Below are 24877 nucleotides of genomic sequence, written 5' to 3'. Positions count from 1 at the left end.
GATTTCAGACATCAGAAAGACCTGGCTTTAAATTTCAGCCCATGAATGAATTCCTGAACCTCTCTGATCCTGTTTTCTCGTCTCCGAAGTCAGGACAAAAATTCTGAGCGCTTCCAACCAGCATGTGTTACCTATCGCAAAGGAGGATGAATGTCATGAAGACTAAAATAAGAAAGCATGTAATAACACATGGCCCATTGCCCAGGAGTTGGTAGACTCTATAGGAAATATTTGTTTCCCCTTCTGCTTTTCCTCCGCCGGTGAGATCTACTCTGAGTTTGGGCTCCTAAGCAGTACGTAGCACTGTCAAAATGACTGCCTTTCAACTCATTATCCTGTCTGATTAATATTATAAGCGCCAAAACTAGCATTCCCACGGAGATGAACTCCAGGGTCATCGATGGTGTAATTTCTCCTCCCTCTGGGCACTTCCCCTTGCGTGTTCCAGAACCTTCCCCAAAACCACCTCTGAAATTAAGCTTAGCCAACGTCTTCATCCAAACCCTCTCCTTGGATTCCCCCTATTTCTCTTGGTCTTAAAAACAGAGTCACCTGGGCTTTTGCCCAGCCTCAGGCACTAGGCCTGCCAATTTTTCCTTCCTAGAACATCTCCTAGCTACCCATTCTGTTCATTTCCTTCTGCCACTTCCTGAGGACCCACTCCCTCCACCTCACAGCTAAAGTGTTGCCAAAGCTTCTTTGCTGCTTTGCTCACGGTGATGCTTGATTCGAGAACCATCTTTCCACCGTGTTCAAGTCGCTGAGCCTTGCCAGAGGAAAGAAGACGCGTCTTTCATGTCTCATCTGCATCTAGCAAGTACAGGGACACGTGGTGCCTGGAGCAGTACCTGAGCCGTTGGCATCGTCATTCAGTGTGCGTGATGCCAGCCGCCCGTTGCAACGGGGAGCCGTGCGGGCAGGAAGCAGTGCTTTCCATTTTTATCACATTTGTTCCAGCAGTTTGTTCACTAGACCACAAGCACGCCTTCTAAAAACACGTTCTTTAAAAATAGATGTTGTTTTTTTTTTAAGAAAAAAAATTTTTTTAATCTCTTGGCATTTCTTTTCTGATTTAAACTGGTAAGGTCTTATTTGAATCCCCTTAAAAGTTAGGTCTAAATGCATTCTCCCCCTCACAGTCCTATCTTTGGGCGTCACTGGTAAGTTTTGTTGATCCTGCCTAAGAACCAACAATGGTCAACATCTCTTTTCCCTTTGAGCAACTTAACGAGCCAGAGCAACAGCCTCTGTCTAAAATGCTAGCGTGTGTATTTTCTGAATGCTTCTAACAGACCTTATGTTGAGGTTTTCCTTTTCCCTGATCTAAAATGTGAAAATGGTGCTGTTGAAAAAGTCAGGCTCGCCCAGAAGCATAGCCAAAGGATCCACTTGTTCATCTCCTCTCGCTTCTCAATACAAAGTCTGCCCAGCCTTGTTACTGGCTTTATGTAATGTTTCAGAGACAAATAAAATATTTGGGGACGTTTGCTCTGTAAACAGCACTTTGCGAACAACTTTAAAAAGAGCTTCGTGTCTATCCATAAACACCTCCTCTGTGATTGCAACAAGGATCACGGTTGTAAACAGTTTATGGTCAATTACTTCATCAAAAGTCATTGAAATAAAGGGTATTCGGGTCTTTCTTTGTGCCTGTGCACACCATGCAATGTTCCCTTCCCCTGCAGAAAAGGGCCTTTTAACCCACTGCAGAGAGACTTGTTCCCAAATGTTTCTAATTCAGCTAAACAACTTGATAGGAAATATCATAAATTATATGTATAGGCCTGTCAGTACAATTTTCAACAGGAGTAACATGAGTTCAGTTGGAAATAAAACGAAAACTTCAGACCAATTTTTGAACTTGCTACCCCGAGTTTTAATCCAAAACCCGTTTGTGCAGAAAGAGAAGGCAAAATTTTAGTCCTCTTGGAAAAAAATCCTACCACTGAGAAAGCTGCTCAAAGTGCAGCTTTCTATGGACTTCTCTGGTAGGTAGAGGAAAAGTAGGCACAGGCACATAAATGTTCCGGTAGAAAACCAGACCTAGCAAGACCTCTGGCGGTACTTAAATATCCACTGCCCTGTAAGTTCTTGCCTGACTTCTTCCATCCTAGGTAATTAAAAAGAGTCACCAAAGGGCAGAAGTGTGTGACCCTAGTGGACACTAAATTTGGGAAAAGGAAGGGACAGGCAGGATGAGGGCTGACGATCTTGAATATTAATTCCTTTTCCAAGTTTATTTGCGGTAACATAGCACAGTCAGCATATAGGAATCTCTCCTTGTTGCAAGATTGTCTAGAAAGGGAATGAGCTTATTAGCAACTACTTCTCTAGAACACATTCACCTTACGGAAAAGTGGTGCAGTATGGACACCCCGGAAACACACGCTTGCCTTTTTTCTGCTCCTAGGGCGAGCTCACATGTCTTCTGCCTCCTTTTATTTATGCAGGTGGTGAATCAGACTTCCTTCAACTCCCTATTCCTAGAGAATAAACCTACATAAATAAATGGTTTGGGGGGGGGGTTGGGGTTTTTATTTATTATTTAAGTTAATTTAGTTACCTTTAGTTAATATTATTGTTTCAGGAGTAGAATTCAGTGATTTATCAGTTGGGTGTAGCACCCAGTGCCCATTACATCACGTGCCCTCCTTAATGCCCGTCTCCCAGTCAGCCGATCCCTCACCCACCTCCCCTCCAGCAACCCTCAGTTTGTTTCCTATGGTTTAGAGTCTCTTATGGTTTGTCACTCTCTCTGCTGTTACCTTATTTTTCCTTCCCTTCCCCTAGGTTCATCTGTTTTGTTTCTTAAATTCCGCATATGAGTAAAATCATGTGGAATGTGTCTTTCTCTGACTTACTTGTTTTGCTTAGCATAATACCCTCTAGTTCCAAGATATAATAAACGAAGTGAAGAGAAAGGTTTAGATGAACAGGTTATGACCATATAAACAGAGGTGCTTTTCCATTTTCACTCACACCAAACCTATCTTAGGACTCATTTGGGGGCCATTAAACTAAAAGGTTAAGATTGCATAATCAAAAACTCCATCCAAGAAGATTCAGTATAATTGATACCAATATTTTATTCCTCAAAAGAACATTTCATATTAACTTCAGAATTCCAGTCCCACAAGTTTAATGCATCCATATGGACAACAGAACCAACTTGCCATTTCTGATCTAAATAACCAAGGAAATTAGATTTGATCTTAATTATATAATGTTTGTTGCATACATAGTAAAAACTCAACAATTAAAAGTTCACTGACATTTAGTCTACAGTTGGAGGAAAATGAAATGTACTTTAAAATATCTATTACACCCTGTATGATTCCATTTCTGTGACATTCTTATAAAGGCAAAAGCAAAGGAACAGAAAATACATCATTCACAGCCAGGGGCTAGGGAGGCAGAAAGGCAACGGACCACAAAGGGCCATGAGGGAAGTTTTGGGGGGCATGGGAACTGTTCTGTATCTCAGTGATGATGCCCAGGATCATGGATACCTGTGTCAAAACCCTTGGATCGCTAAACCTACATAACATATGAAAATGATACTCAATAAACCAGGCTTTCGAGATTATCTATTGAGAAAACAACTGAACGATTTTTAATACAACAGATGGTAAAGTGAAAAATTTCTCAGAATTGTCAAGCAGATTAGAAGCAGTGTTGCACACCAGCAGAGCGACCCACTGGCGTGGAAATGCAAGGAACAGAAATGAGCCTATTACTGATAGATGCTAACGGCAAAGCTTCCTTGAAGAAGGAAGTCTGCCAACAATCAGCGCTTCACATACTCTCCCTTGGGCACCTGGGTGGCTCAGTGAGTTAAGCTGCTGCCTTTGGCTCACGTCATGATCTCAGGGGTCCTGGGATCGAGTCCCGCATCGGGTTCTCTGCTCGGCAAGGAGCCTGCTTCCTCCTCTCTCTCTCTCTCCCTCTGCCTACTTGTGATCTCTGTCAAATAAATAAATAAAATTTTTAAAAAAATACTCTCCCTTAGTGTGCATAACTGCAAATTAAGATAAGTTCAATTTAGAAAGCACTACGACCAAGTTTAGCTTTTCCTTACTTGCATGAATGGGTGGGGTGGTGGGGTGGTTTTGTCTAAGTCAGAAGTCGGCAAACATTTTCTGTGTGGGCTAAATGGGTAAGTCTGCAACTACCCACCAAAAAAAGCCAGAAAAAATAATTAAAGAACAGGTGTGGCTGGGTTCTAAGACTTTATTTATGGAGGCTGTAATTTGAGTTTCACCTCATTTTCATGTACCACAAAAATAGTCTCCTTCTTTTGGTTTCCTGCAGCCATTGGAAAATGTGCAAACCGTTCTGAGTTCCCAGGACGTACAGAAACAGGCAAGAACTGTAGTTTGTTAAGGCTATCGGTGATAACGGTAAGGTCTTCTTGGACGTGCAGGTCTCTCTCGAGTGCTACGGACTACTTTTTGCTAAGTCTGTCCATACCAAGGGCCACCGCTTTAAAGTCACCGAGAGGTGACCCCCCCACACACACACAAAACTACCCAGATTGCCTTGGCTTAAATATCAGAGAAGAGGAAAGGTGACACACCTATATATAGACCATGATAAAGAAATTCTGCCTGTAATAAAAAGATGCAAAAGAAAAACAGTGGGTCCACACCTTCCTAACTAAGGTTTTTTTCAGACTCCAGACTCACACTGCCTAAGGAAAGCAAGTCTGGTTTGGCCCCCCAGGGGTAAGGGTTTAATGTCACCTGTTCCGGTAATGAATGGTTGATATTAACATTCCTTCAAACAGTGTTTCGACTGACTGTAACTTACAAACACGTATTTTTAGATATACAAGATGGTCTGCGGGGGGACAGTTTGGAGAGAGGGAGGTTCTGTCTTAGTGAGGACAGGAACAGGGCACATTTATCTGAAACACATTTGTGTGATGGAAACACTTCCAGCTGCACCGACGCTGTAACATCTACACCCAAATTAGCTCAGGAGTCAACAGATCTCGTTTGGTTATTACATTTATTGCATCTATTATCTACAAATGAAATACAGCTGCGTTGTCAGTATCCCCACATCCAAGCATCTGCTTAATGAGCTTGCAAGGTAGGACCGATCAGGAGGACTTGCTGACAACAAATAAAGAGGAAACCCAATCCTCCTGCCCCGGACAGACACTGCCCAGCTGAAATTCCTTCCCTTTATGGGCAGCAGTAGTCATATTTTAAGAGACCCTAATCAGGTATTTATCCTACACACAAGCAGCCGTACATTCAGTTTATTTGCTAAATAGAAATTGGGTAAATCTGGCGTCCAAATCACAGTCACGGCATTGCTGGTACAGTCCAAGGTCGCTTGGGTCGCCTTGGGGCATGGGAGGGTCGGTGGGGGGGGGGGGGGGGGGCGGGGACACAAGGCAGGGGATGAGAGCCACATTTCCAGCTGCGCAATGCCCAGTCTGACATTTTGACAGAGTCTCTAATCTTTTTCACATTTCTTTCTACACAACAGGATGGTGGAACCATATGCTCCCAGTTTCCCTGCAAGTTTTTTGGATTAGGTTGTTTAAGAGAGATGAGGCTGGAGGCCTGGATCTAGGCAGAGTCAGAGTTGGGAATTGTCTCCATATTTCTACCAGTTGAAAGAATCTCCAAGGATCTCCCCCATTGCCAGTATATATTTTATAGGCACTGGGTAGACACCTGTTTTCAATCGCACCTTCACATCAGAGGAGCCCTCTAGGAACAGCCTGAGAGCACAGGCCTGGCTGAGAGCACAAGGAGCAGTTGCCTGCCCAGGGCTGTCTTCTCTGTTTGCTTTGTAAATGATTTCTGAGCCACGTGTGGGAGAAAGGCCGGCCCGGGCTCTCGCTGACATCACGCCTGTGGAACTCCAGCCTCGCCGTCGGAATGCTACAGAGGCGGACGCGTGCCTGAGCGGCTGGTCAGCCAGGGTCTTCCTCATTGCAAACGGATTTGGGCTCATAAACTACAGGAGATTACTTTTAAGCCCTCATGGTAGACCTTGCTGAGCGGGCTCCAGGTGACATGAAAGGCAGAGGAAGGGCAGCGAGGCGAGCCCAGCCCCTTACCCCATTCCAGATGTCTGGACTCAGAAGCCGGGGCGTGCAGAGGGATGTCCAGGGCAGCTGGAGCCCACTGCTGCAGCCAGAGCAATCTCCACTGCCCGGCACCAGGGGTCCCATGCCTCCCCCCAAAATGATTCCCCGGAAAATGAAAGCTTTCATCTCAAGCTATGCATGGGGTTGTCCTTAAGGCCAGGCCTCCTCCTCTGGTGGGATCTGAAGAAACCCCTTCGCCATCCAGCCCCTTAGCATCGGGGAAGAGAATTAAGAGACCTTTTCCCAGGTTTAGAGAAATCTGGATTCCAATCTCACCTTCTAGGTCTGTGACTGAAGACAAGCCTCTTCCGTGATCTCTGGACCAGTGCACTGATGTTGATTACTCACGGCAGACCCTGCATAAATCTGGAATCTGCTGCCAAAAGACAGCTGTCTGTGAACCGGATATTGTAGCTGGAGGGCTCCGATTCCCTTATGCCAAGCAGATCCCAGCCAAAGGTGGGCTTCCATGACCTCCCATGACATGTGGGAGCTTGTGGCCTTCTCCTTCCCATCTCCCCCCACCCCCCTTCCAACCTTTCCGGGTGCCTAACGCTGGACTTGACTCCCCCCCACAGCCACACTCAGCTCCTCGGCTTTGGTTAGGTCTTATACAGGAGAGCGTCACATGAGCCAATTATGCATGTGACTGGGAATAGCTGAATACAATGTTTGAGGCAGACTGAGGGAACCCCTCAAACCCAAAAACGAACAAAGTCATAGCCTCAGCCTTCAACCAACAGTGGAAGGGGACAGAGAGAGGGAGCCTAAAGGCCTTCCTGATAGCTTTCTGCAGGTCCTCTAAGTCATCTTTTCGTTAAGTCAAGGACAAAACAATCAGAAACTCCATTTGAGAGTGGTCAAGACAGAGAGATACGTTCACGCTACAAACCCCAAATCCTGGCGCTACAGCCGCAGCGACAACTTCTGTCACCTTCTTTGTGCCCTACTTTTCCAGACGCTTCAGGACGCTTCAGGCGTTGCATGTTCTGGGCCAATCCCAGTCTTTCATTTCTCTTCCCTGCCCCCATTCGGAAGGATGAGGACCCGCGCTCGGGATGGAGGTACCACAGATGCAGAGCCTGTGTCCCCCCAGAATTCCTGTGTTGAACCCTAACCCCCGGGGTGACGGGACTTGGGGATGGGGCCTTCGGGATGGGATTGGAGCAGGAAGGTAGAGTCTTCGTGAATGTGACTAGTGCCCTTAGAAACGAGACCCCGGCGAGGTCACTGCAGACAGCTGTCTGTGAACCCCAAATTGCAGCTTCACCAGTTGCTGAATCGGCCAGCACCTTTCCCTCGGACTTCCCCTTCAGAAGTGTGAGAAATTAGTTTGTCGTTTGTGCATCACCTAGTCTCCAGCATTTCTGTCACAGCAGCCTGAACGACTGGACTAAAACAAGACGCAAATGGCAAACATCATGGTAACTAAGCCACTAGCATTAGAAGCTGTCACCTCTGCCCAAGCTTCCCCCGGGCTCTTCTCCGCAAGATTTCACTTTGTTTTTGCCTAAGAAAGAATAACAGCAGTGAGGAAGGAGATGCTCCAGGCCAGAGTCTTGGTAAACCCAAGGGGCCGCGGCTCCGAGGACAGTCTGCTACTTGGCTTTCACGGACGCCCAAGCTCAAGTGTCAGTTACCGGTATCCACACACCCACACACTTACATTCCTGTTCCCGAAGTTTCGCCCATGAAACCCGTGTTGTTTTCCTTCCTCTTAGCAGCATTTCATAGCTTGTAATCCCAGTCAACTTTAAGAAAAAAAAGGTTGTTTTTCCTTCATTCGATCTGTCATCATGGGGTAGTTTCCTTGCTCTCTCCCACACCAAAGCACCCCCCTTTCCCGCACACACGTGCTTATACACACACACACACACACACACACACACTTCCATGTGGGCCTGCCCTTCAAAAGCCAAAAACAACAAGATCAAAAAGTTGTTAGTGGAGCAGATGTCAAGTGGTCCCCCTGGACGCCTACTTAACCCCTTCCAGAGACCTGACTGGACCCTGACAAGGAATTGATCTGGTGAGGAAAGCAGAAGTCCTGGTAAACAGGGCCCCACCTCTCCTTATAAATCTCCAAAAGGAAGGACAGTGCTATGATTCCACACATTTGCCATCTGCCCCCAGGGAAATGTGCCCACAACTGCTTTTCAAAAGGAAATTTTAACTGGGAACGTGCCTTGCTAATTAGGGTTGTTTATGACCCGATGTAATAAAATTTGATGTTGCAAACTAGAAGCAATGTCCTTGTTTTGTTTCTTTAGACCTTCCTCTCTTCCTACTCTAGAACTGTTACCGAAAACCAGTTGTGTGACATGTCTGAGCAGAAGTTAAAGAATCAAGGCCTTTTATCTACATGACAGAGATTTATGGAGGATTTCAAGACCTAATGATTACAAATGGGCAGGAAATTAGCATGAAGGAACTTTTCCTTATCTTACCTCTAAACACAGCATGCATCACGAATTTATCATGTTAGACTAGGGCCATATTGGGATGACCTGACCTGCAACACTTCCATAAGTAAAAAAAAAATTGCCAACTATTTTTAAAGTCCTCACAGGCAACATCTCAAATTGCAGCCCCCCCCCCTTTTTTTTTTTAGGATTTATTTATCTATTTTAGAGAGAGAGGGCAAGAGAGAGCAAACGGGAGGAACAGAGGGTGAGGAAGAGAGAATTTTCAGAAAATTCCACACAGAGAATGGACCCAGGGCTCGATCTCACAAACCTGAGCTGAAACCAAGAGTCAGGTGTTTAGCCAGCTGCCCCACCCAGGTGCCCCTCAAACTGCAGCTTTTTCCAAAACCAGGGGGATTATGACCCAAATTGTGTATATACAATAAGATGAAAAGATGGACATTTCTGAAAGTGCTTGGCTGGAACAAGTTTCCAAAACATTGACAGTAATCAGAACGATCAAGATATTTTCCTGTCATCAGATAACTTGGACTTCAAATGAGTGGCCACTTGGTAAAGGAGCAACTGTGTTTGCAAATCAAATATAGATTGTGATGCAGCATTGAACCCATTTCCACCTCCCTGAACCGAGATTCTACAGCCATTAAATAGCCCTCAAAGATATAAGCAAACTCCTAGCCTTAAAGGAAAAAAAAAAAAAACCTAGAGAAAGTCACCCCATGTGGCTTCAGACTCATGCTCTTTTTAATCAAAAGCATTTGATGGTCATTAATTACATGTTTGTCAGAAACTCTAGGCTGTTTCGAACATTGTTCTTTGAACTGGAGTATCACGTTCAAGTGCACTGCCCGTCAACAGCCGGTTTTATTGCACTTTTACTTCACCTTTTCCCCAGTGTCAAGCGATTCAGGTTGCATAGGAGCTGACAAGCATCAGCAATGGAAAGTCTGTGGGGGATGATAGACAGTGGGGTTTGTAACTTTCAAAGATGCGGGCTGCCATATTTCAGGGGGGAGGCCCCAGTGACAGGTCTGCTTTCATTTATTTGTGCATGAATGCTTTGGTCCCAGGGATCAGTTATGGACTTTGACATCTCCCCTAAGGTGCTCCAGAAAGCCATATCCAGGCAAAAATGTGCCCAACAACAGCTTAATCATAACCAGGAGAGGCAGCATTGTGTGGCTGGCCACGGTGAGCTCCTCATTCTGGAAACCCATTCTGCCACCACTGCTGTTTGCAGGAGGCAGAAAGTAAGCCCCCCAGGCACAGGCCTAATGTGAAGGAGACCACAAAGATGCCGGTTCCAAGGGCAAGAGAAAGATAAGAACTAACTGCATGTGAGGAGGGCTTCAGGGGACCTGGAATCCTAGGTTGTGCCCTAACTAGATGGTTTCAAGTTCAGCCAGTCTCTGCTCCCTTAGCTGGCCCTGTGGAAAACAGTAAGCCTGGTCCCTGGAGATGCTGCCAACAGCTCCTGGCATCTTCCAGCCTCTGTGCCTTTGCCCAAGCTCCTCCGTCTTCTTGGAATATGCTCTTCTTTCTTCTGTTTAAATCCAAGCCATAGTTCTAGGTCCCAGATCGCTCCCAGAGCTCTCCCAAGAGCTTTCTTCGCATCACTCAGATATCATCTGGGTCTTTCTCCTCGGAGCTGTAGTTAAACCTGACCCAGTCTCTAGCTCCCTTTCCTGGTCTGGGATGAAGTTCTCCTGATCGCCATGAGTTCCCATCACTTCCATCTTCCCATTTCATTCTCTTAATCATGCCCTGCATCCAGTGTCTGTCCAGTCCACCTCCCTAGAGCCAGAACACACAACTCAGTCCAGTAAATGTATTTTTATTAAGAATTTAATCATCTCTGTAGGCATTATTGAAGATTGAGCAATTCCTGAGGAACTACATTGAGAAGCGTTACCTCCTGGCTCCATGTCAAGCTTTCTCTCTTTCTCTCCCCCCCTTTCTTCTTCCCTCCCTCTTCCTCTGTCCCACAACCAACACATTTTTTTGCTCTATCCTAAGCAGGGCAATTCATTCAGGACACTAATGATCCCCATTTGCACCCACAATTATTTTCCAAGAAACTTGAAAAAGTAACATTCTTGAAAATGAAAACGTTTACCCTGAACAAAATTCCTCTGAAAACCATTTTTGACTGTTGAGTTGCCTTCAGAATTAATATCCCTTCCAAAATTCTATGTTATATGTTTGTATGTGACTTATCCTTACATTGTAACATAAAATCTATTTTTATCTGAACTTTTTAGGTTTGTGTCTTACTTCTCCATTATTTTGAGGGTTCTGGGAAGCACAAACCATGCATATTCATTTTTGTATTCCTTTAAAGTAACTCACACATGGTTTTGACCCTATATGATCCTCAAAAATTTCTAAAATTATACGAGAAAATGTGTGAAATGGTGCATCATTCCTCCAAGTAACATCAACTGGTTGAGTTTTCTTGAAGTGGCAGTCTTAGCTCACATACCACCCCTCACTAATGCCATGTAACTAGAGTCCAAGAAGATAGACTAGACACAGATGTGCTTTGAAAAAACCAGTCAAGTCTGCTCTTAAACACAGTAATAGAGTTTTTTTTATTCCAAGTAATTCATCTTCCTCCCTGGTGGTCTAGTTGTTATAACTCGGCGCTCTCTCAAGTAATTCATCTTCTAGATGAAACCCAAACTTTATTATTCTTTGTACTTTAATATTCCCTCCACAAGCTTTTAAGTTGGGTCTTTTTTTTTTCTTTAGAATAAACACTATTACATTGTATGCCTAAAAAAAGACAGTATCTCAAGTTTTTCTGGTTCCATTTCTGCTATATGTTGTTTCTGTTCATTCTTACTTATGATGACTTTCTTCTTAAAATGTTAATGAATCATGGCAGTTAGGTTGCTTACTTTCCTGAATGGAATGAAAGTGGTTTCCTCCAGAAGAGACTTACCTTTGCTTCCATCAGGAGCTTGAGGGTAAAAGGGCCTATTACCCTGGTCCCACTTTAAACTAAATTCTTAGGTTTTTGCCAGACCATGCAAATAGTGTCAATTCAGGCTAAAAATATAAGTAAGGGGCACTATGGTTATAACTTTTCAGGAAACTTTTTCTTTCTTCTTCTGCTAAGCAACTGAGAAATTTCCTTCCATTTCTCAAGGGAGGGACAGGAAGTGGATTGGGAACAAGGTTTATTTTGAGTTCATCCTTACACTGAAGGTCAACAAATCCCAAGCAGGATGATTAAAAAAGAAACCACACTTAGATAGTACAGAACAACGAAGCCTACAAGAAGATCTTAAAAGCAGTCAGAGATGAAAGACCAACTATATTCAAAGGGGTAGCTGTTAGGCTGAAAGCTACAATGGAAGCCAGACAAAAGTAACCTATCTTCAATGTGCTGAAAGCAAACAATTGCCAACTGCAAATTCCATACCCAAGAAAACATCCATTGGGATGAAAGTGAAGTAAAGACACTTTCAGACCAAAAAAAACTTAGAGAGTTTGCTATCAACCTAAGTAAATTCTAAAGGATATACTTCAGGGAGAAGAAAAGTGATTCCAGATGGCAGATTCGAAGTCCAGAAAAAATCAAGAGCAAGAAATATAACAAATAACATGAGTAAAATTAAATGAACATGAACCATATTAAATTTTTTAAAATGATAATATCTGTTGATAAAAATAAAATATACAACCAGAGTATATAATTCAGGGACAGGGTAATGGAGTCCATGTATTCTAAAGGCCTGTCTTGTTTGAAAAGAATATACAGACTGACTTACCTTAGTAAATGAGATATGCATGTACTAATTGCACAACCAATCACTGAAGGAGTAGAAACAGGGTCCAGTAAAGGGAAAAAACAATGCAAAGAAAATATGAACTCAAAAAAAGTCAATAAACTGGGGCACCTGGGTGGCTGAATCAGTTAAGCATCTGCCTTCAGTTCAGATCATGACGTCAGGGTTCTGGGATCGAGCCCCAACAGCATCAGGCTCTCTCCTCTGGGTCTAGCCTGCTTCTCCCTTTCCCTCTGCTCCTCTCCCACAAACCCTCTCCCAGCTCATACTTTCTCCCTCTCTCTCTCTCTCTCAAATAAAGTGTTTTATAAAAAGTCAAAGCAAATACAAAAACCAAATATCAGACAAATAGATTAAATAAAGTCTATAAAATGATATAAATTCAAATATATCAGTAATTACAATAAATATAAGTGAACTATGATTCAAATGAAAAACAGATTTGTAGATTAGATTTTTTAAGCAACAAGATAATAAAGGATTTTTTTCTTTTTCTTTTTTTTTTTTAAGTAGACTCCATGCCCAATGTGGGGCTTCTCACATCCATGAGGTCAACAGTCAGATGCTGTACCAACTGAGCCAGTCAGGCACCCCAACAAAGAAATTTTCTCACCCATTATATTATCAAAAATAAAAAAAACTAAAATTGATCTATGATTACACTTTTCAGAGAAACCACACTCAAATTTTTGTTTATCCTTTTAGCTGTTATCACAAAGGCAAACCTACATCTTTCTATAAAAAAATGTAATCTAGGGTACCTGGGTGACTCAGTGGGTTAAGCCTCTGCCTTTGGCTCAGGTCATGATCTCAGGGTCCTGGGATCGAGCCCCGCATCAGGCTCTCTGCTCAGCAGGGAGCCTGCTTCCCCCCACCCCCCGCCTGCCTCTCTGCCTACTTGTGATCTCTCTCTCTGTGTCAAATAAATAAATAATATCTTTTTTAAGAAATGTAATCTATACATATTTTCTAACTTATTTCTCTAAAACGCATCCTGACTATATTTTCATATAGTTAAAACTTTCTTGAAAGTTTTATACTGAGATTAAGATAACACATGTAAAAAATACAGAAAGCCTGTACATTGTCATATGCATAGGATTTCATTGTACAGTTATTTTAAGCAGTCTATCACCGGATATTTTGGTTGTTTCAAAAAGCAGCAAAACCCCTTTCTCCTTCAAAAAAAAAAAACTTTTGAAAGATGATCCCCAACTCTATTTTCCTGCTTCTTCTTCTGCTGTCACCTCAAACTAAACATAATTTTGATTTTAAAAATCAAGAGAAGTTTACGTTTATTGGTGTGTTAGAGTCCTGTCTAAAGTGAAGCCAAGAAGACCAATTTCAAAAACTGATAGTTTCCATCTCATAGTTCCATGGACAAAACTCCAACTGGCATAAGCCCTTTGTCCTGATGGTTACCTTTCCTTTCTTTGTATTCATCACTCTATCCTGTGAGATGATCTGTCAGGAACACGTTTTTAAGTTACAGGAGAAGTCTAAGTCCTTGCTCTACCATTTTCTAGTTGAGAGATCTTGAATAACTTAACCTCTCTACCCCAGTTTGTTCCATATAATGGATGTTCCATACAACATACTGCTTATAAGCAGACTCCAAAGTCAAAGACACATTCATAATCACAGGTCTATCACCTAACAGCAGTGTGTCTTTGAGCAAGATTAATTATTCTACAGCTTCTTCATCTGTAAAATGAGTTTATCATGAGGTTTATTTGAAATTAATTTCTTAATGCAGTATTTAGTTTACAATCAAGCACCCAGTAAATGCTATATAATTGATCTTCATTATTGTAGATTTTGTATTTGCAAATTCCCTCACTCAAATTTTTAACCTCAAAACCAATACTCATGGTATCTTCACAATCATTCATACACATGTGCAGACAAGTGAAAATGTTGAGTCAAAGCACCCATTCTCAGCTGAGGTCATACTCAGCCTTCTTGTTTTAGCTCTTAACATTATAGATAAGAGTTCTTTCACCGTCTATTTTGTACCATGTTCACTGTATGCTGTTCTTGGTGATTTCACTATACAAAACTTCCCCCAAGCACAGTGCTTAAGTGCTGTTGGGGCAAATGTAAACTGGTGCAGCCACTAAAGAAAACAGTATGGAAGTTTTTCAGGAAGTAAAAATAGCACCATCATATGATCCGCCAAGTCCACATCTGGGTACTTATCTGAAGAAAATGAAAACCCTAACTCAAAAAGATATATGCACCCACATGTTCACTGCAGCATTATTTACAATAGTCAAGATACAGAAACAACCTAAATGCTCATCTAGGGATGGATGGATAAAGAAAGTGTGGCATATATACAATGGGATATTTCTCAACCATTAAAAAGAATGAAATCTTGTCATTTGGAACAACATGAATGGATCTTGAAGGCATTAAGCTAAGTAAAACAAGTCAGACATGGAAAGACAAATATCACAGGATCTCACTCGTATGTGAAATCTAGAAAGTTTTTAGTTAGTTTTTTAAAATCTCATAGATACAGCTTGATGATTGCCCAAGGCAGGGTAGGGAGTGGGCAAAATGGATTCAGTGGGTCAAAAGATAGAAACTTCCAGTTATAAATTAAATGAGTCATGGGAACGTAATGTAGAGTAGATGACAATACTAATAACACAGTACTGCATATCTGAACTTGCTGCCAAGCAACTTGTAGATGGACATACTATGACTACCACTTTTAAAGGGAGTCCATCCTTCATCTTGTTGACATTTCACAGTGATGCTAAGAAAAGAACTCTTATTCTACTCCCAAAGAATTTAAGTGTAAGAGAAAAAGGGTAAGCTGCGGTCCAGAAATACTAATACTATAAAACAGAGGACAATGGCAAATCAGTTGCCCTTATCATACATACCCTTTAGATCAAGCTTTTATGGTCAGCTACTTTGACAGACATCACTGTGCCCAGTGTTTGATTTATTGCTTCAACACACCAGGAAAGAAGTCATTGATTATGTGTTAATGAAATATATCAACTTTAAAAAAAAGTCTTTTTTCACCCTTATCATCACTTTCCTCTGCCTAAATGATAAAATCCAGACTTGATGGTTAAAGCTGACCACACCATGGTTGCAGGCCACCCATACCACAGCTCCCTTGTAGGAATTCTGAATACACACGTGACCTCATCACTGGACCCCCAGGCACATGTTCTCCCAGCCAGCCTCTGTTTAGTAATCACCCACCCGCCCCCATGCAGGACACACAATTACATTTCCTCTTCATCCTGCTTCAATTCTTCCCATCTATCAAGGTCAAGTTGGAGTCCCAATTTCCTCCAAAAAATACCTTTCCCAGTTACACCAATGCACTTACTGTGAGTAGCCAGACAGAAGAAGACTGAGGCAAAAACCAGGAGGAGATCCCTGGATCTATGAACGGAGCAAGACAGCAAAAATGGGAGGAGAAAATCTGCCCAGTTTAAATTTTCTGGTATACCTGTGTCTTGTTCCCTGTTCATTTTTTCCTCAGTTTCTTTCTATGAACTCCCTTAATTTTGTGTCTTGCAATGGCTTACTCTGGTCATGAATATCTCTATTTGTTTTCTGAGTACTCAATTCTGGCCCCACACTCAATTTCTGCTTTGTGGTATACGTGCTAAGCTACAGCCTGACTCTCCCAGTCCAATATTTACAGCTCACATAGAACCAGAAATTTGGCTCATATCTTATCAAGGAGACTATAAATTCTTTCAAGGTAGCTCTTTATGTCCCCCACAATTTTCAGATAGTGAATGATAATAATGACATTAATAACAGAATATAAAATATTTGATTTCTTACTGTGTCGCTGAAACCATGGTAAGGGTTATACAAGCACTACCCATTTAATTCCTACAGCAAACCCTCACAGTATTACTGTATCTCTGTTTTCTACATGAGGTAAGAAAACCGAGGCCTAAGAGCCAACAATGCCAATAAGACACTTAAATCTGGTCATAAACTAGTTAAATCTAGTTAATAAACATAAGTGGTGAAATAAGAAAGAAATAGTATCAATTTTTCTTTCAGGTTATCCAAGACGATGGATGCAACCTTATCACCTTTGTTGCTCCTTCTTGATGATTTCAAGAAATTATCATAGTGCCAAAAGGAGAGGAATTAATCTCACACAGGAGTTTCAAAATTTCTGAAATAAACTTTACAAAAATGTGCTAAACCCCAAAATACAAGAAAAAATGTCTCTAGTCATATAGGGATCCTTATAAATCATATGTACGTTTAAGATTTCATTACTCTCATAAGAGCTTTCTCTTGCCATTGAAATGAAGAAAGTTTGTGCCACAAAGTAGTGCAGTATTTAGTACGAACAGCAATTTTACAGAGATGTTCTCCTCATTCCTCAAAGAGTACTAAAAAGAATTGTTACAGACAGAATTGGGTCTCCCACCACAAATTCCTAACTGGAAGCCCCAGACCCCATTATGACTGTACCTGGAGATAGGGCCTTTAGAGAACAAATTAAGGTTGGAAGAGGTCATTGGTGTGGGGCTCCAATCCAATAGGACTAGTGTCCTCATAAGAAGAGGGAAAGTAGGGGCGCCTGGGTGGCTCAGTGGGTTAAAGCCTCTGCCTTCGGCTCAGGTCATGATCTCAGGGTCCTGGGATCGAGCCCCGCATCGGGCTCTCTGCTCAGCAGGGAGCCTGCTTCCCTTCCTCTCTCTCTGCCTGCCTCTCTTTCTACTTGTGATCTCTGTCAAATAAATAAATAAAATCTTAAAAAAAAAAAAAAAAAAAACAGAAGAAGAAGAGGGAAAGTACTGAGTGCACACAGGCACCCACAGAGGAAAGGCCATGCGGGGCACAGCAAGCTAGGAAGACAGACTTCACCAGAAACCAGTCCAGCTGGCAACTTGGTCAGGGAATTCCAGCTTCCAGAACAAACAAAAAATAAATTTCTGTTGTCTAAAGCCAAAGAAAGAGAAAGAAGAAAGAAAAAGAAAGAGGAAGAGGAAAGGAAAACAAAAAAAGGAAGGGAAGGAAGAGAAAGAAAAGAGGAAGACGGCAAGTTTACGAGGAGGGCGCTCTGTGCTTCTAGGTAATAGTCTGTTGACAAAAAAAAAAAAAAAAGGTAGATTCTAAAAATTTTTTATTTATTTATTTGAGAGAGATTGAGAAAACGAGTGGGAGGAGAGGCAGAGGGAGAAGCAGACGCCATGCAGAGCAGGAAGCCCGATGTGGGGCTCCATCCCAGCACCCTGCGATCATGACCTGAGCCGAAGGCAGACGTTTAACCCACCAGGCCACCCAGGCGCCCAGACAAGTTAGTTCCTAGACCTGTACTTCAGTGCACATAAATATGGCACAAACTAAAGTCATAACATTATGATACCAGAGAGAAACCCTGTAGAAGTATGGAACACTTACCAGGTTGCCTTTCTGGCAAAGAGAGCCAAAATAGCTCTTTGGTAAGGAAGTGCAAGCTTTCAGCAATGCCGATGCAATTTGGTTTGTGAACCTAGCGAACTCCTTGCCCGGACAAAACTGGACTGCCTGCCTACCTACAATACTCTTAGGTCCTTGGCAAATCGTGCTTTTCTTATGCTTGGACAATACCATCTATTTTTGGTCCAGCAGGAAGCTTGGGGAAATTGAGGGGTGGGAGACACATCCACAGCTAACCAGCTCCATGGAATCAGTAAGAGTGACCATCACAGTCTCACAGTGACAGTGGCTTTGCACTCGATGGTGATTACACAGTGTTCATTACTGCTGCCAAAGGAGCTACTGTTCCCATAGGATTTCAGGTAAAATGAAGATTTCTTCCAGATTATTTCTAAAGACAGTACCAGTAAATCCTGGAAAAGATCACTTTCAAGCTTTTATAATAATAGAAAGACCAACAAAAACGTTTCAGAATCAAAGGTGAATATCAATTCCAGAGAACAGTCCTGACCCACCACACTGCCCCAGGTTACTCCCTTCCAGACTATAAGAGGCACGTCTTCAGTATTCAGGTGACTGCTGGGAACAGTGAGTCCTCTGTGACCCAGAATGTAACTGTAATTCTCTTCACACCCAGGAGGATGAGGGGGGAAATGGATAAAACCTGAGGAAAATCATAACAGGAAAAAAACTAAAGTTTTTGCCATCTATGTTCTAAGTTAAAAGTCACCAAGTCAATTTACTAATAGGGAAATTCAAAAATCCAATTTCAGATTTGGCACAAGCAATGTAAAGTGGACCAGTGAGCTTGGTGTTTATGGGTAAGAGAGCTATATGCTGCTCTCTCCTCTCCTGAACAAACCTGTGGGGGTAGTAAGTCAATCAAATGGGCCAAGCACAATAACTCAACATTTCCATCTTCTTACCAATGTGTGGAGCCAGGATTCGATCACCTAGATTTGGTCATAAAATCACCAAATCAGATTTGGTCATAAAATTACCCAAAGGGACCCAATGACTACATCACTGTTTGCCTTTCACTACAGCTTACATTTCTGTACTACAACTGGTGACAATATCTACTTCTTGAGGATACCAATAAGCTAATCATTGATGGTAGAAATACGAAAACAAGCATTTCTTAACTGCAGTAAGGGTCTCAAGAAAATTACATAAATTGTAGGGCTGGCATCAGTGTATTAACTTCCCACCAGATCCAGACACAGAGTTGGGGTCCATGTTATTTCAAATTTGAATTTGTCTATTTCAACCAACTTCTCCAGTTAGTGTGTTGTGAATAGAGTGACCACGTCCTTCCGGTTTTACCTGAGAATTCCTTGGTTTTAGCAATGCAAGTCACACACTCTGGGTCTCCAGTTAGAGGACCAGGCTGACCCAGTTATCTGAGACCATAACAGTTTTAAAACTCCAACTCCCACCTCTCAGAAATCCCGTCAGTCCTATGAAAACCAGGACAGCTCATTAACAAAATAGCGTAACACAAAAAAATATGTATATGGAATAACCCTTCCTTTTATTTGTGTTGAAAAATCTGTGCTTGTGGTACTTAAAAGCATATATGACCGGTGACAGTACTAGGCAAACACAGAACACACAAGAAACCCTAATAGTCTTTTGTGTGTATGTGTATGTGTGTGTGTGTAATCCTCACAATAAGCTTGTAAAGAAAATAATTTCCCTGTTTTCTAGATGAGATGACTAAGGGGAAGAGATGTAACTTTTTCAAGTTCAACTTATTAAGTTGACCTTAATAAGATTAACTTATTAAGAAAACAAGCTAGAGCAAGTAATACGTGACTCAAGGATGAGACAGATTCACGCCCTCCCATTTAAAGGAAGAGCGAGCAGGTGGGCAGGGATACAGGAACAGCTCTGTGCCACGTGATGGTTCAGGGACCCGGGCTCCTATGTTGCTTCACCATTCCCGACGTGCCAGTCCCCACCCACGTGGTTGAAGCTGGTTCCTCATGGCCACATCAGTGTTTCAGCCCATGGGAGCACTGAACTTCACAGGTCGGGGCGGAAGGCCTGGTGACTGCCTTTAAGGAAGTGATGCTAGTACTTCCCGTGTCACCTCGCATTCTAAATGGTGAGAACTTCGTATTTAAAAGGTCTGGGAAACACAGTCCCACGGTGAAGGACACGGTGCCTCGTGCTTCTCCGTACAAAAGAAAGAAGGGGAAATAAAGATTTGGGGACAATTCATGATCTCCAGGGATTAAACGGCCGGTGTTTGGGATCGCTGGGCTCAGGATCCAATTCCCTCAGACTCTGAAGATCACCACCTTCTTCCCCGCCCCCCCCCCCATGCCTTGCTACCCTCACTGCTATTTCTTGTTGTTTTGTCAGGAAATATGCCATCTAAGTAAAGTGCTTCTCAGAACTTATCTTAAGGAAAGCAAGACATTTTAAGCACCTTATGACCACCTTTCCTCCCAAATTACCTTGAATAAAGCTTACCAAACTATACCTTTTCACTTAAAACTTGACAGAGCTCTGCATCATGAGTGTGAAGTGGAAACTGAGGCCTGTTCACTTTCACATGTGATGTTTACACAAAGATGTGGACAGCAGAGGACACAGAGCATCTGCTAGAGAAAAAGCAAAACATGGTAGATAGTTTCTTAGCCAAATCACTCAGAAACAAGGAGGCAGACGTGCTGGTGGGCCTGCCCCAGGAAACAAAGCTGGCCAGTACCACCAAAAAAGAACAGTTTAGGACTCAGCTCTCGTTGGGTGTGTTACCCAGAAAGAAAATTCCTGCTTAGAAAGTGTATTAGGTTACTTTCTCTTTGCTTCACTTGCTTTTGAAGGTAACATGAGCCTGAAGTTGGAAGTTCACTCTGAGTTTCTCGTAGCTTCTGTTGTTCAGACAAACCTAATTAACACAAGACAAAGCTTTCTGTTGTCACTGTTACTCTCATCCTACTTGGTTTTCTCATTATTTGTAACAGCTTCCAGCTCCTCCCCGCACTCTGGACTCATTATGGAACCCCTTAGAACGCCAGCCTCTAACACTCCAGCTTTGTAAGGTTGCTATAAAGAAGCAAGGACTCAAAAAGAACAAACCTGCAAAACAAACACTCCTTTAAAAAACACAAAGAAAATCAGAGGTTTGTCACTGAAAAAGTTAACAGGAAAGAGCGTCACCAGCTGAATTTTTTTTTCCATTTAAAAATAGCATTGGTTTCCCGGGGCACCTGGGTGGCTCAGTGGGTTAATCCTCTGCCTTTGGCTCAGGTCATGATCTCAGGGTCCTGGGATCCAGCCCCGCATTGGGCTGTCTGCTCCACAAGAAACCTGCTTCCCACCCCCCAACCCTGCCTGCTTCTCTGCCTACTTATACTCTCTGTCAAATAAATAAATAAAATCTTTAAAAAATAACAATAATAAATAAAAATAGCATCAGTTTCTAGAACCCCATGGAATAAATGTGTATTCTTTAGAATATAAACACACAAATACACACACAGCATATACCAAGCCAATGACAGTCACACCACAGACCAGTAAAGGAAGAGCAACAGCACAGAGGAAACCTATAAAACAAAAGAAGGGCTCACCCATCCTTACTCAACAACCTTAATTGGAATTGTTATTTCAGATATCCTATTTTTATCTGCTTGTTTTTCATAATAGGAGAAAATGAGAAATCTATGAGCCATTCATTTAACATTATTAATAGTCACAAATATTTCCAATAAATGGGATTCCCTTTATTGGTACTCATGCTGGTCTGGACGTGTTTACAGTTTCTGTAGATGTCACAAATAGTCACAATCATCTCTTCGTCATTCAAAGCCACATTCAGATTTTGCACATTTGCTCCCAAAACCAATAAGCTATCTTCTGATTAATCTATTATATAGATTAAATTCCTCTGCCCTATCATGCTTTAAAGTTGTAGGCTTTGGAAGTCATGAAAAAAGCAAAAAACGTCTTCACATCCCTTCAACAAGTGTCTAGAGACCCTGTGCCCATGTTTTGGGATTGGAGCAATTTGTTTTGCTCTAGTAAAGGCATTTAAGAGCATAAAAATGGAGCAGCAGAGCAGGGAGATGGCAGCAGAGTAGGAGGATCTTAAGCTCATCTTATCCCACAAACACAACCAGAGAACTATCAATTAATCCTTAATACTCCAGAAATTGACTTGAAGACTGACAGAACAGGCTCCACCATAAAGGCAGAGAAAAGGCCACATAAACTACAGAGACGTGGTTTAGGGGAGAAAGGAATCACAGCTGCTGTGGAGGGGAGGGGACGGTGGTCATAGAGAAGGGTGAGAGATAAAGAGGGAACGTTTCCCCAAAGTCGTTGCCTTGGAGAAAGAGAGGAGCTGAAATTCTTGAGTTCTTGCAATCAGCAGGACTCAAGGCCTACACTTTCAAAGGTCAGCAGCTTGGCTAGGATAGTGTCCAGAGGGTACTCTGCTGCTCCTGGAAAGAAAACAGGCAAACAACCCTGAAGGCAGACAGTGTGGAAACAGCCATCTGAAGGTGCCTGGGGCACAGAAAGATCGGGGTGTCTGAGTGTCGCAGGGCTCCCAGGTGTCAGAGCAGGGAAGCCAACTACAGAGATGGAGCTGAGGAGGGGCCTCTCAGCTCGGGGTTACCTTAAACCGTGATTCAAGGCACAGTCAGGCCACAGCACTTCAAGTAGGGACTCCACAAGTGGCAGATCCGGGGGGACTCCCTCCTTCCTCCTTTGGGAAGTATCTGCTGGGTTTGGAAACCCCAAATGGGGCCATGCGCCAGAGATAGATACGCCCAGTCACAAGCCAGGTGAGCTCGGAGCACAGCCAGAGACCAGGGAGATGGGACAGACTGACTGCTTTTCTCCGAGGGTGCACTGTGGAGTGGGGCCCAAGCTCTTGGATCCCACGGGCTGGAGATTGGGAGGCCGCCAACTTCATTCCTGTCCTCCAAAGCTCTATGGAAAGCACTCAGGGAACAAAAGCTCCTGGAGCAAACAGGAGCAAATTGCTTAGCCCCGCCCCTAGCAAGGGCAGTACAATTCCCACCTCAGGCAAAGACTTTTGAGAATCACTGCAACAGGCCCCTCCTGCCAAAGATCAGCAAGAACATCCAGCCCACACCAAGTCTACAGATCAATGAGAACATAGGAACTCCAGAGATAGGGGAAAGTAACACATAGAATTCATAGCTTATTTCCCATGATTCTTTAGTCTTTCAAAGTTTAATTTTTTTAATTTTCTTTATTTTTTCTTCTCTTTTTAAACTATTCTTCTTTCCTATTTTAACCAATATATTTTTTAAAATCCTCTTTAATTTTCATTTTTATAGTCAAATTCTATCCCTTCATTATTTAACCTTATTTTTTGTATACATATAAGTTTTCCTTTCTTTAAAACTTTGGGATACAGTCTCTTCTAACAGACTAAAATATACCCTAAATCTAGTGTATGGCTTTTTCTAGTCTCCCACATGATCACATTCTCTCCCTCTCTTTTTTAATTTTTTTTCTTTTTTCAACCAACTTCTTCTCAATATGTTTTTTAAAATCTTTTTTAATTTTCATCTTTACTGTCATATTCCATCCCTTCATTGTACTTACCCTTACGTGTGTGTGTGTGTGTGCGTGTGTGTGTGTGTGTGTGTTTCATTCTCTAAAATTTTGGAGGCAGTTTCTTCTAACAGACCAAAATATTCCCAAAACCAAGTGAGTGACTCTGTTCTGTTTTCCAGCCTGATCATATTTGTTTTCCTTTCTTTTCCTCCTGGTTTTGGGTCTCTTCTAATTTGTTTAGTGTATATTTTTCTGGGGTCATCATTACCCTTTTAGCATTTTGTTCTCTTTCATATGTTCTTCTCTGGAAAAAATGACAAGGCAGAAAAATTCACCTAAACAAAAAAAGAACAAGAGGTAGTATGGATGGCTAGGGACCTAATAAATATGGACATTAGTAATATGTCAGAACTAGAGTTCAGAATGACAATTATAAAGATACTAGCTTGGTTTGAAAAAAACAAGATTCTAGAGAATCCCTTTCTAGAGAAATAAAAACTAAAATCTAACCAAGTTGAAATTTTAAAAAGCTATTAATGAGGGGCAATTAAAATTTGAGGCTCTTACTGGTAGGATAAATGAGGCAGAAGAGAAAATTAGTCATATAGAAGACCAAATGACAGAGAATAAAGAAGCTGAGCAAAAGAGAGACAAACTACTGGACCATGAGGGGAGAATTTGAGAGATAAGTGATACCAAAAGAAGAAACATATTAGAATAATTGGGATCCCAGAAGAAGAAAAGGGAGAGGGCGGCAGAAGGTATATTTCAGCAAATTATAGTTGAAAATTTCCCTAATTTGGTGAAGGGTACAAGCATCAAAATCCAGGGGGCACAGAGAATCCCCCTCAAAATCAATAAAAATAGGTTTACACCCATCATCTAATAGTAAAACTCACAAGTCTCAGTGACAAAGAGAAAATTCTGAAAGCAGCTCAGGACAAGAGGTCTGTAACATACACAGCTGAAATATTAGATTGGCCTCAGACTTTACCACATAGACTGGGCAGGCCAGAAAGGACTGGCATGATATATTCAGAACAGTAAGCCAGAAAAATATGCATCCAAGAATACTATATCCAGGTAGGCTGTCACTGAAAAATAGAAGGAGAGAGTAAAAGCTTCCAGGATAAACAAAAACTAAAAGAATTTGCAAACACCAAACCAGCCCTACAGGAAATATTGAAAGGGATCTCTAAGCAAAGAGAGAGCCTAAAAGTAACAGACCAGAAAGGAACAGAGATAATATACAGTAACAGTCACCTTATAGGCAATAAAATGGCACTAAATTCATATCTTTCAATAGTTACCATGAATTTAAATGGGTTAAATGCCCCAATCAAAAGACCCAGGGTGTCAAAATGGATGAAAAAAAAAAAAAAAAAAAAAAACCCAAGACCCATCAATATGCTATCTACAAGAAACTCATTTAAGACCCAAAGACACCTCCAGATTTAAAGTGAGGGAGTGGACAACCATTTACCATGCTAATGGACATCAAAAGAAAGCTGGGGTGGTAAGCCTTATATCCAACAAATTAGATTTTAAGCCAAAAACTATAATAAGAGATGAGGAAG

This window comes from Mustela lutreola, chromosome 12 (assembly GCF_030435805.1).
Source record: "Mustela lutreola isolate mMusLut2 chromosome 12, mMusLut2.pri, whole genome shotgun sequence".
Lineage (NCBI taxonomy): Eukaryota > Metazoa > Chordata > Mammalia > Carnivora > Mustelidae > Mustela > Mustela lutreola.
This window is presented reverse-complemented; position numbering follows the sequence as displayed.